Here is a 13,297-nt window from a genome sequence, read left to right as displayed (position 1 = left end):
GGACCACTAGATATAAATGCAATAGGTGAATTATGACACAGTAGACTAATGTTTATTGTGTGAATTACCGAACCGTTATTTTAATGAATCACATTATCCAGACATACCTCCTTTTATTACATGTCACTTTATTGCACTGCACAGACACTGAGTTTTTTTTATAAATTGAAGGTTTGTGGCAACTCTGCCTCAAGGCAAGTCTGTTGGTGCCATTTTGCAACAGCATTTGCTCACTTTTTGTCTCTGTGTCACATTGTTTTTTTCTCACAGTATTTCAAACTTTATTATTATTACTATATTTGTTCTGTTGATCTGCGACCATAATTCACTGCAAGCTCAGGTGATGGTTTGCATTTTTTAGCAATAAAGTATTTTTTTATTTTATTATTTTTTAAACGTTTTTATTTATTTTTGAGACACAGAGAGACAGAGCATGAGCAGGGGAGGGGCAGAGAGAGAGAGGGAGACACAGAATCTGAAACAGGCTCCAGGCTCCGAGCTGTCAGCACAGAGCCCGACATGGGGCTCGAACTCACAGACTGTGAGATCATGACCTGAGCCTAAGTCAGACGCCTAACCGACTGAGCCACCCAGGTGCCCCAGTAATAAAGTATTTTTTAATGAAGGTATATATTAATTTTCAGACATAATGTGATTTATTTTTTATTTATTTAATTTTATTAAATAAATTATTTATTTTATTTTATTTTATTTTTGCCTTCTCTGTTAAAACTAAATACTGCATTCTTAATATTCGAAGTTTCTTTTGTCTTTTTAAAGACATAATATTATATGATAATTCATTGCGTTTGAAATCTACTTTGCACTGTTTTCTCCCTCACTGTCTCTCTATATATACATTTTCCTTTTTTTCCCCTAAAGCATATTTTGGTTTTTTTCCCTTAAATTTTGCTCTGAATTCTGAATTTTGTGTTTAAATATATATATATATATAATATATATATATATATAATATATATATATATACACACACACATTGAAAAAAGTAACTATTTTTCTAAAAGCATGACCCCTCCTTCTCATTCTTTTCTTACTTGTTTCTATTATAACTTCTATCAACAGTGTTGCTTTCCTATTTGAAATAAAGTTGAACCGTAACAGGCAACCTGAATGTACTTTAAATATACCTCAAAAGGAATTGAAATGTCTCAGTTCCTTCTCATACTTCAAGGGCTGCAGTCACTGCTCTCTGGCAGTTATTTTGTGACACACTGATTGCCAGATGGTATCAGTCCTGATAACTCCATTTCAGAAATGTAGGAAGAGAAAACTTTATCAGTCTGTCACCATCAGGCCTTATCACCCACAGGCAAGTGGTCAAGCCAGAAGAATAGTGCAGATCATAAAGAATGCCCCAAAGCAGATTATTATAGGAGATTGGCCATAAGATTGAGCAAGTTGCAAAGGACTCATCTTTTCACTCTTGAATCAATAACAGGTATTAGTAAAAGCATATCTTGAGGCCCCCCTTAAACTACTTAGGTTTAGAATTGGCTTCCTAGGATTAGAAAGAATGCACTGTGTTCTGTGACTTTCTTACACATGATCGTGAAATGCTATGCCTACGTTGCTGTCCTGCACATGGTCATTGTTCCATAAAACTTCTTTGCTAAGAGTTAGCATTAAACTATTGGGTCTTTTAGAATTTTAGACCTGCACTAGTGGTTCTCAAAGTAAGAATATCCTCAGATCCCTGGACTAAAACTTTCAGAGGCTTGTGAATTAAAGAAGCCATTTTCATAATAATGCTAAGCCAATTAGTTGGACTTCTTCATTGTATTGACTTTTGCACTAGTGGTATAAAAGCTGTGATGGGCAAATCTGCTGCCACTTAGCAAAAATTAGTGGCATGAAATTATTCTAATAGTGGCTGTTTTCTTCACTACCATATAATCTCAGGGAGAAGAAAGCCAATTTCATTTAAGAGTGTTCTTCAATGAGCATTAAATGTAGTAGTGTTTTACATCCCAACACTTGACTACACGTCTTTTCAATATTCGGTATGACAAAATTGCAACTACGTATAGAGCATTTTTGCTCCAAACAAAGATATAACTATCTTGAGGAAGAAGCAAATGTGGGTTATTTGAGTGTGAACTGAACTAGCTGTGTGTGTGTGTGTGTGTGTGTGTGTGTGTGTGTGTGTGTGTGTGTTTTAACATGGGACACTATTTTTACTTGAAAAAAATGACTGACACAATATGGTTATTCAGATTTGGGTTAGCAGACATTTTCCCCCCTAAAATATCCAAAGTAAGCCTGTCTCTTTGAGGAAAGTACTAACAGTATTTGTTGTCATTCATATAATTTATGCATTTAATCAACTAATCCTAAATAGTGAGAAATCTCTTACAGTATGAATATTTGATGTGGATTTTTTAAAATATTTTTTTAATGTTTATTTGTTTTTGAGTGAGAGAGAGAGAGAGAGACAGAGTATGAGCAGGGGAGGGGCGGAGAGAGGGAAACACAGAATCTGAAGCAGGCTCTAGGCTCTGAGCTGTGGGCACAGAGACTCACATGGGGCCCGAACTCTGGAACCATGAGATCGTGACCTGAACCAAAGTTGGACACTTAACTGACTGGACCACCCAGGCGCCCCTGATGTGGATTTTTTCTTCAGTTATTTATCTAAGTTTTAGGACTTAAATTAATGCCTCTTTCATCTTTGATTGACCTTCTGGTAATCCACTATTAATGCTGAGTTTTACTAGGCTTAGTAATACTGGTAGGCAGTTGATTTAAAATTTGTATATTTGTATGACCTCAACTTCATACTAATTGCTGTATTTTAGAGGTAAGACAGTCTAAAAGTACCACATCATTCTCTGAGTTATAATCACTCATATGAATCAGCTAATTTGCTGTCTTTTTTAGCCCCTATTTCTATCCCTCTTTTAATCTGGGTTTCTAGAATATATTCTTACTGTTTAGTCTGTGAATACTCATGAACCAAAGAACGAAACAAACCATGGCCTTTATTAGAAAAATGATAAACTTTTTGAGTACACCTTTCAGATTGTACGTGACTGCCCATGATCCTGAATCTCTACCCAGGTTTTGGGAGAAGAGTATGGCAGGCTTCCCTGAGAATATCTAGGCATATGCACCTTGAAAGTAATATAAAACACCTGATATCTTATTCTTCTTTTGATATTCATTTTTAAGCCTGTCTGTGTTTTGTACAATACCTTATTTTTAAAACAGAATGTCGGCTATCATAAGCAATGTGTCATTTATCCTGTATGGTACATTTAAAAATAACATTTGTAAATTGCAAGTGGATTTGCATGAATGTGTTTCTAAAATTGTTTGGGAATACAAGTGTGATCACGGACTAATGGATCTCCTGGGATATAACCCTTAGTTTACAAGGGTTAGTGTTAATGCAGTGCCATAGGAACAGGTTAGTAATAAGGGTGGAGGTGTCATCTGTGCCAAAAGCTGTTTCTTACATCTAAAGAGCATGGTAAACAGTGTGGCTTAGGCTATTTTAATGATGCCAAGAGTACTGAGAGAGTGGTTTATGAAAAACTGTCACAGAGAGCCAGTGAGCAGACTTCCTAGGGCAAGGGTGGGAGACTGAATGACAGACCGAACAGAGCTCAGAGCTTTCCAGGGCTTCCTCACCTTTAACTAGAGGACCTCTGCCTTTTTTGTTTTTTATTTTAATAACCTGGTTTACTCATTTTGTCTTTTGCTTTCATTTGAAGACACAGTTTTCCTGCATGAAATGGTGTGAAAAAGATTCAAGGAAGCTGTAATTAATGACTGCTCCTGAAAGTCATTGTTACGTTGGCTTGAGAATATGTGCACCAGTATTGACTAGCATGAAAAAAGAAATTTTATTAGAGCTTCTTCTAGCCCGTGCTCTTAGCATTAGTCTTCACTGTCTGCCTCAGCCCGGAATGCTCAGTCACCATTTAGCAGCCTTGTTTAATTACCATACAGTACAGACTCAAAGTACAAATTCTATGGGAGTTAGTTAAGTTAAATAAAAGCATTAAAAATGTCAAGTTTATTTTCAGTTCCTTATTCCATTTAATTTTTCACTGCATCTCTTCTCAACAGTTAAAATATTAGGTTCATTCTGGTTCTAATAGCCAGATAAGTTGTTAGAACTGCTTTTCTCACAGGCAATTAACTGCTCTTCTGTGTAGGTTCGTGTAATGTCTCTGTATTCAATGTTTCTTTTCCCGGTTATGGAGCCTTTTAAGAAAATCTTCCCTAACATGACTTTTCCCAGATCGCTATCATACACCTCTACATTCTGCATTAAGCACCTTCATATTTTGGGTACTCATGATTCTAAAAACTGCTCAACAATCGTATGTTATTTTCCTGGATAAAGTTTAATTATGAGTTCAGAACCATGGAAATTCTGTGTGTGTATGTGTGTGTGTGAGTGTACATGAATGTGTGTGTGTGTAATTTGCAATGTCTTCTATGGAGAGGCGTAAAAATTAACATTGGCTCAGAGATATTGAAATGTCATCTCGCGAGATAACAAGAAGTTCACAAGTAGGACTGCAGTTCAGCGTTCCAGTCCACTTCTCTGAGGTTCCCTTTTTCCATTTTCATAGGTTGGGTTTTTCCTCAGACTGATTCCAGTTTGGATACAGCAGTTCCAGGCATCATATCCAGATATAGTAATGTCCAAAGGAAGAGACTATATCTTCTTCCATTTCTCACCGGATGAGCAATTAATTAATTTTCAGATGCTCCCAGCAGATGTCTCATTGGCCAGAAGTAAATCATGTGGCCTATATGAACAGAGTGTCGTAATTCCTTGGATGAAGAATCTGGGGACACCACCACTCTGACTAGGGTAGTACTCAGTGGGGAAATAGTTGTTTTCTAGAACATTGTTAGATTGTGTGGGAGATGACATAAAATAAAGAAAATGTACCCTTAAGTACATTGTAAGTTTATTGATATATATATAATACACGATGCCTACAGGGATTTGGTGAAGTGGTTTGGGCATACTGGCCTTCGTTGAATTTCTTTCAGTCTTAGGTCCTTTCCTAATGTTGAGCCTACTAATCTTGGACACTCCTTTTATTTGTCTCTTTAATTCTCTTCACTAGCTTCCTCAGATCACTCCTTTGAGGAATTTTGAAGAATCTTCCTAGATCTTTCAAATGACTTCAAATCCCTTTGTATTTTTTTTTTCTTTTACTTAAATACCAGTTGGGTAATCATTGATCTGGTGGCTTTGGCCTTATGGAACTATACACTGAGTTTAATGCCCTGTCTTCAGCACCTTTTTGGCCCATATAACGTAGTGAGAAATAGTTGCTCATTGATTCACCCAATAATGTGAATAAATGAATGAATCGCAGAAACAAAGTTGGAAGGCAGTGGTCTTTGAAGAAAAACAGAAAACCACCACTAATACTCTTTGTACAGACTCTGATCTTCCGTCATTTGATTCAGCTTATGAAGATTTATTGATAACTAATGGAGTTTGTCCTTATTCTTCAAAGGATAAATCATAGTTTATGATTCACACTTATATGTGTGTTTCTTTGAGTAATGATGGTTTTCCTCACTTGATTTCAAGTTCTATGAAAACAGAACTTGTGTCTCGTTTGATTGACAGTTTAACCAAGAAACCGGCTCAATATTAGGCATACATACTGAAAACTGAATCCAATTCGGTGTAATGATTGGAATAATGAAGAGATGAATGAGATTAAGTTATATGATATTCATGATATTTAATTATACTGATAGAACTAGAAATGACTGTGAATTTATTTTGGAATAACTTTTCAAATCTTCATGGAATAATCAGTGACTACTAAATTGGAGGAAAATTCTCAATTTCCCCTTGTCAAAGTGCCCACCTGTTAGAGTGCCTACTGAGACTCTCAACAAAAAATAAACAGTAAGTGCTTGTGATGACACTATTTGGTACCTTTGGATGTTCTTCAAAATGAGACTTTTTTTTCATGCTCAATACCCTTGATTGGTTAAATGGATCACTTCATCAGCAGGAAAGGAGTTCAAGTTATCATTGCACATGCCTAACCATCTGTTCTAAGGAATTATTTATTACAAGTAACCACCATGACATAGAGGGGAAAGATATGATTCAATCTGAAAATCAATGGAAGAGAAGTCGCCTTGGTGTAGTATAGGAATGGGAGAGGTCATTCTGTCTTCTGCAAGATGGGTGATCTGAACTGGACCCTGCAGGCTCAGTCGATTCGAACAAGCTAAGAGAAAAGAACGTTGTAGGTGGAGAGAAATTAATAAGGAAGAATGCTGCATATTAAGTTACAGTATGCAATCTGAACTGATCTAAATTAGAGTAACACTGAAAGAAAGGCTTTTGCCTTAATTTTCTTTATTCTCTTTTTCCTTCTTTCTTTTGCTTATCCCCTCCTTCACTCCTCTTTCATTTTTCTTCTTCCATCTCATTCTTATCTTTCCCTTTCCACCAGTTAATATTCCCTTCTCTGTCTCTGTCCCAAAATATACACTCTGGTGCCTGTGAATTTAGGATGTTTGAGATTGTCCGCTTGTACTCTCCCACACTCGCTAATTTCTGATACAAAGAGATCAGCACCTCATTCCCAGGATTTCTGTATGATTGTTTTTAGGAACACAATTATGTTTAATTATGTTTGTGTTATGCTGGTTCTTAATTTTATGCTCACTCCAAGGTTTTTGGATTAGTGAGCACTATCGTAAGGGTACCTATAATCATTCTCATCTCCTGTTTTTGTTTTTGTTTTATTTACTGGTTCCTGTTTTTATTTTCATTGTATTTTGTTTTGAGCATATTGTAGATTATTTTTTCGAAAGTTCAACTGTAATTTTTCATTTGGAAGATTATGATACTACATTTAAACCTCATTCAGAGCAAGGTAATTGGGCATTTTCCTTCAGTTCTAGTTCTCTTTTTATATGTTCCTTTTAGCATAATGATTACTTCACAGTAATATTATAGTCTTTTTCTTACTTTAATTAATGTCACATCTCAATTCGAAGTGCTTGTTTTCAGCCCCGGGGTACTAATTTCATATCTTGTTTCTTAAATTAGCTGACTGTAAGCTCAGATTTCTGGTGGTTATGATAGTCATATAGCTATTTTGTGTTCCCATCAGTAACAAGAAATTAGTGTTTTAATGAAGGATTTTCTGCTATCCTGTTAGGTATTTGATTTTAAAAGAACTGTAGTATTGTTTCTTGGCCCTCAGTTGCATATTAAGCGATAATTGCTCTTCAGCTAATATATTTTGTTATTGCTGGAATCATTCATACTTTATAAAGTGCCAGAAAATGCACAAATTCTAATCAGGTGTATCTTAGAATAACTGTTTTATTTTATTATTATCCTATTTAATAAGCCAATATAGAAAATAATGCAAGTTTTTTAGAAGCATTAAGATTTGTTCACGGACTCCATTTTTTCTTTGATGATAATGTCTAGGAACAAAAGAAGAAGAAATTCTCTAGAGACATCTTATTAATATTACATCTAAACTGTTAGAAAAAAAAATAACCCCAAATGCAGCTTACAAATTTTGAAATTTATATTTTTATATTACTCCACTGAAAATTTTGAATCTCAGAACATAAATAGCTTCATATTAAAGTAAACTCTATTGTTTGTGTTCAAGTATAATCTTTCTACTTTGATTTTCTACATTGATTTTTTGCAAAGTCCCATTGTGACCTTAACCTGCCTTGATCCCTAAGCACTGATTTTTCTCCATTACCTCAGTGTTTGACATGTTGCCCAGTTAGTAGGGATGATTACATTGAAACACATCATTGTTATAATTGCTTTAATATACTGCCTTTAGTTAGAAAGTTGTCCTGTTTGTTCCTTACATGCTATAGAGAATTAAAGCTATTTTCTTAGGCTTTGTTATTTTATTAGGGGACATAGCACATTTTGTGAATATAGGGATTTTGTTTATATTAATAGCTTTATTAATGATTTCTGAGGATAATGACATATAAATTTAGGTTTTCCAGAACTTTGTTTTAAAGTGAAAAGTTGGAAAAGAAAATGGTATCACTTGACGGTTGGCAGTCATATCATGTTAAAAATTCGAGGGGTTTGCTAAAGAAGAAATTAACATTACTATGGGGATAAAAATTGAATTTCTGTGGTGTGATTGTATTTATGTCTCTGTATGTGTATATGCATGCATGTGTCTCCCTAGGACATGGTTTAAAGATGATATTGGAAGTATGAGGTGAGAGCAGGAAATAGGTATTTACAGGCAGTGGAAGCTTTTTATGCAGAGTCCCTACATTAAAAGGGAGCTTGGGTTCGGCAGGAAGGGGAAAAGACCAGCTTGGTCCAACATGGAGAGGAATGTAATTACCTTTTTAAAGGAAATGAAAAATTTAAAAGCAAAAGAAATTGGTATCTATTTGTATATTGTGAAGGACTTTACTTAAAGTATCTTTTGTCTTTCTATGCCTATTGGATTTCTCTGTTTTTCATTGATATTTCATATAATTACTATTTAAAATATTGTTTTCTAATATTTTGGAAGTTTCCTTCAAATATCATAGAAGTTTCTGTGTGTAAAAGTGTGAACGATTACACTCCGTCAATGTTGATTTCAGCAGCTCTGATTTTTTACAATGAACGTCATAGATTCTTACTCCTATTTTCTGACCTTCCCCCGCCCCACCTTTTTTGTCTTTAAGCTATTTAATAAAAACTATTCTTTCAATTTTATTTAAGATAAAATGATTTAGATAAAATAATTTAAGATAGTTATAATCTTCCAAGTTCATTAATCAATGTCAAAGAGAGAGTGGATGAAATTGGTAGTCTTATTTGATATTTGCTGTTTGATATAAACTTCAAATGATGAGAGAAATTCTTTTGTGTCATAGTTTCATATTTAGTTGCGTATCACAGCTAAATATAGGAATAACTTTGATGAGTCTCTAATTATGATTGGTAAAGTTATGAGAGTTTTTTATTCTGCTGTATTTATTAAGCAATTAAGATGTGTCCAAGTATGATTAAGGATACAAGAGTAATCATAATCCTTCTTTTAAGTCCAGAACTCTTAAAGATAAGAGAATCCATTCTAGCCAGTTTAAACAGAAAAGGACTTATCAGGATTATAGCTTGCTCACTGAAGTGTTTTGAGAGCTGCTGGAAAAGGCTATATATAGGCTGAGGCTTCAGGAATGCCTGTCAGAATCCTGCTGTTCAAGTGGTCCCACCGATGAATCTGATGCCTCCATCATGATGGGGTATAAGATAAATCAGGAAGCTAATACCTACAGGCTGTAGATCGACATTGCTTTCAGAAGAGGTGGTGAGACAGGTTGAAGGACAATTCATTGAGCTGAATCCAAATGGATTATTAAACCTGTTTCCAAAAACAACTGTGAATATAGGAGTATGAGCTTTAAAGACCGTGCCTTTGGATGAGAATTTGGCCCACTTGGGTTTTACAAGAAACTAAAACCAATTACCACTATTAGTTGAAGTCTGGTAATGCTTAGAAGTTATGAAGTAAGGTATCAGAAGCAGCAAACACTGATAGGAAAAGAAACTAGAGTCAACCGACCTTTTAGTTAGAGGAATTCTGTCCTGTGATTGTCCATGCATAATTTAATAATAATTCAGTAGTTTAATAGTGATGACACATTTTATTAAACTTCTTAATATAATCTGGTAAGGTGATTATGTGAGATGACACATGGTTCAATATTTTAAAAAGATCCTATTTTCTGTATATGTCAGAGGTACTCCATACACTATATAAAGCCTGAGTGTCATAAGACGTGCAATCTACAGTCCTAATTTTAGTAACAGACAGAAGAAAAATAGTTTTGAGTACTTTGTCCCACAGTGCATCATTTCTTTTAATATTAATTGTGAATTTCCATAAGGATGCTATCCCAATAATTATTGATATAAAACATCAACTATTTCGTATTTGTCATAATTCTCTGGGTTAGCTGAGAGGTATTTCTGACCTGAGCCTACATTGGCTAATTTGGGCTGAGCTCGTTCAGGTATCTGCAGTCAGCTGGTATGTTGACAGGAGAATTGGCTGGGTCTTAGCTGGGCTATTCAGTTCTCCTTCACATGGTCTCCCAGCTTTTAGCAACATAGCCCTGTATTCTTAAATTAGAAGCAGGAGTCCAAGAGATTTAAGCCCTGCAAAATTGTCCTTCAAAAGTGAAGGAGAGGGACACCTGGGTGGCTCAGTAGGTTAAAACGTCTGACTGCAGCTCAGGTCATGATCTCACGGTCTGTGAGTTCGAGCCCTACATTGGACCTCTGTGCTGACAGCTCAGAGCCTGGAACCTGCTTCAGATTCTTTGTCTCCCTCTCTGCCCCTCCCCTGCGTGCTCTCTCTCTCTCTCAAAAATAAATAAACATTTATTTTTTTTTAAGAAGTGAAGGAGAAATACTTCCTGATATGAACAAAAATTTAGGGAATCTGTTCCAGTAAACCTGTCTTGCAATAAATGTTAAAAGAGGTTCATTAGAGAAAAGGAAAATGATGTAGGTGAGAAACTCAGATCAAAAAGGAAGGAAGAGAATGGAGCAAGAAATAAATGAAGTTAAGAACATTTATTTTCACTTAGTCTTAATTGACCTAACAGGTAACAATTTGTCCAAAATAATAACAATGTATTTGAATATGTATGACCATATTCAAGCATGTGAAGAGATGTTCGACATCATGACACTAGGGAATTGCAAATTAAAACAATCAGAAATACAACTACACACCTATGTGAATGGCCAGAATCCAGAACACTGACACCACCAAATTCTGGTAAGGATATGGAGCACCATAGACTCTCCTTCATTGTTGGTGGGAGTACAAAACGGTAGAGCCACTTTGGAAGATCGTTTGCCAGTCTCTTAGAAAACTAAACATACTCTTACCAAATGATCTGGCAGTTGTGCCCCTTAGTATTTCCACAAAAGAGTTGAAAATCTATGTCCACATAAAAACTACATTAAGATGTTTATGGTAGCTTTATTCATACCATTACTTGATAGCAACCAAAATGCCCTTCAGTGGGTAAATGGATAAAATGTACATCCAGAAGCCGATCGTAAAAGGTTACATAATGTATGATTTTCAAGTATATGACATTCAGGAAAAGGCAAAATTTTGGAAACAATAAACAAAATTCAGTGGTTTCCAAGGGTTAGGATGGAGAGGTGGATGAATAGGTGGGACTGAGAGGATTTTTAGGGCAGCATTCTGTATGATACTATGATGGTGAATACATATCATTATACATTTCTACAAATCCATAGAATGTACAACACCAAGAGTGAACCCTGAAGTAACTGTGGACTTGGATGGTAATGATGTTTGGGCTCATCAAAATTCATCAGTTATAACAATTGTATCACTCTGGTGGTGGATGTCCATAATGGGAGAGGTTAGGCATGTGTGGGAGTGGCTATTTGGGAAATCTCTGTACCTTTTGCTCAATACTGCTATGAACTTAAAACTACTTCAAAACATGTTTATTTAAAAAATAAACAATGAGTGGTGTCTACCTCCTTTTAACACCAGTTGGATTTTATCTTCTACCTTTCTTCACTGTATATACTATACTCCATGACCTAGGATTATAACACACTGGTTATTAAATTTAACCTGCAGTGCTACTGCCTGATGTGATGCGTGTCTTGGGATATTTTCATCTGATTGCTTTATTTCTTTAGCAAATATATATGATGGTGTTGCAGAGAACAGCTTTTGCTGCATATGATGAAATAGGTAAATTAGAAGAGTTGAAATATATTGGGTTTGATATTAATCACCTTATTCTTTACAACTTCATGATTTAGATGTTATTGTTATCCTATTTTACAGATGATGAATCAGAGGCACAGAAAAGAGATAACATTTAAATTCATTCCTGATTTTCAAATTGAGTTGACCATCTTTTGCAAATGTAGGGGCCATGTCAAAGATTACCCAAAATGTGGCCCACCAGGTTACGTTGTCCAAACTTACGCTGTTTAACACAATACCTTTAATTCATTTACCGTGAAATTATAGTGAATAATTATATAGTATTTATAAGTTAACACAATCTACACACATTATTAGACAACTTGGACTTTGTCTGGCTTACACAAAGAAAGCAATATCAAATAGCATCTGTTACTCACCTGAGACACTTTGGCCTTTCAAATAGTTAGTGTAGATTTCTAAAACAGTTAAGTAACCATCAGTTTTTGAAAGCTATGTTTGCTAATTTAACTAGAATATTAGAAAGAGCAAAATATCACAGAGACATAGAATCAGGGAAAAACCTTATACTTACAAAACATTTGAAACTTAAATAAACCCATTGCATTGAATTTATGAACCATGAACCAAACCTAACAAATAGTTTCCAACTGGAGTCATATTGTAATTATTTTAAGTACATTTTTCTTCCTCTTCTAGGCTTTCATAGGTTGTGACATCGCTTCTTAAGTTACCTGAGTTCCCGTCCTCATTCTACAGCCATCCTATTAGAATTAATAATAAAACTGGATCCTGCTTCTCTTAGGAATGGTCTCCTTGAGTCATTAGCATCACTGCTTTTACCTTGGGAAAAATAATGGAATATGTAACACTCGAGGATGAGGTCTTGCAGGCACCTGTCCCACTTCCCTCCATCAGTCAAGGTTGCTATGCAGAGCTCATAAATAGTAATCCAGGGCACACAGCTTTATAACTAGAAAGTCTTTGATACTGAAAGCAAGATGAAAAGAGGCAACATGAGGACACTTTGGTCATTCTCTCCATGAGAGAAACTATAGAGTGTACATTTGGGTATGTGCCCCCTGGAAGTATCAAAACACCAAATTGCGCGGTGCCTGGGTAGCTCAGTCAGTTAAACTTGTGACTCTTGATTTTAGCTCAGGTCATGATCGCATAGTCATGGTATCAGCCCCCATGGAGTCTGCTTGGGATTCTCTCTCTGCCCCTCCCTGCACTCGTTTATGCACACATTCACACACACACACACACACACACAGTCTCTCTCTCTCTCTCTCTCTCTCTCTCTCTCTCTCTCTCTCAAATAAGTAAACGTTTACAAAAAATACACTAAATTGTGTCAGTGCCAGCTAACTAAGACTTGGCCACTCCTCTCTCCCTGCCCATCTTCCAGCCTGTCTTTGCTGCTGAAATATACTGGTGAGCTGGTTGTTAAGCACAGACATGAAGAATTAAATTACATAAACTACAAATATAAGTTTCATTAAAAACAAAGATAATAAATACTGAAACTCCTCCCTTTGTAA

The sequence above is a fragment of the Panthera uncia genome, chromosome C2, assembly GCF_023721935.1.
Source record: "Panthera uncia isolate 11264 chromosome C2, Puncia_PCG_1.0, whole genome shotgun sequence".
NCBI lineage: Eukaryota > Metazoa > Chordata > Mammalia > Carnivora > Felidae > Panthera > Panthera uncia.
Note: the sequence above shows the minus strand (reverse complement) of the source record.